The sequence below is a fragment of the Arachis duranensis genome, chromosome 9, assembly GCF_000817695.3.
Source record: "Arachis duranensis cultivar V14167 chromosome 9, aradu.V14167.gnm2.J7QH, whole genome shotgun sequence".
Taxonomy (NCBI): domain Eukaryota; kingdom Viridiplantae; phylum Streptophyta; class Magnoliopsida; order Fabales; family Fabaceae; genus Arachis; species Arachis duranensis.
In genome coordinates this window covers 38812074-38812394 of record NC_029780.3, presented here as the reverse complement: position 1 = coordinate 38812394, position 321 = coordinate 38812074, and positions in this window count along the sequence as shown.

Below are 321 nucleotides of genomic sequence, written 5' to 3'. Positions count from 1 at the left end.
ATGTATTTTCTGGCTGAAATTGAGGGACCTGAGCAAAAATCTGATTCAGGCTGAAAAAGGACTGCTGATGTTGTTGAATTCTGACCTCCCTGCACTTAAAAAGATTTTCTGGAGCTATAGAACTCCAAATGGCGCGCTCTCAACGGCGTTGGAAAGTAGATATCCAGAGCTTTCCATCAATATATAATAGTCCATACTTTATTCGGAAATTGACGACGTAACTTGGCGTTGAACGCCAAATACATGTTGCTGTCTGGAGTTAAACGCCAGAAACACGTCATGATCCGGAGTTGAACGCCCAAAACACGTTATAACTTGGAG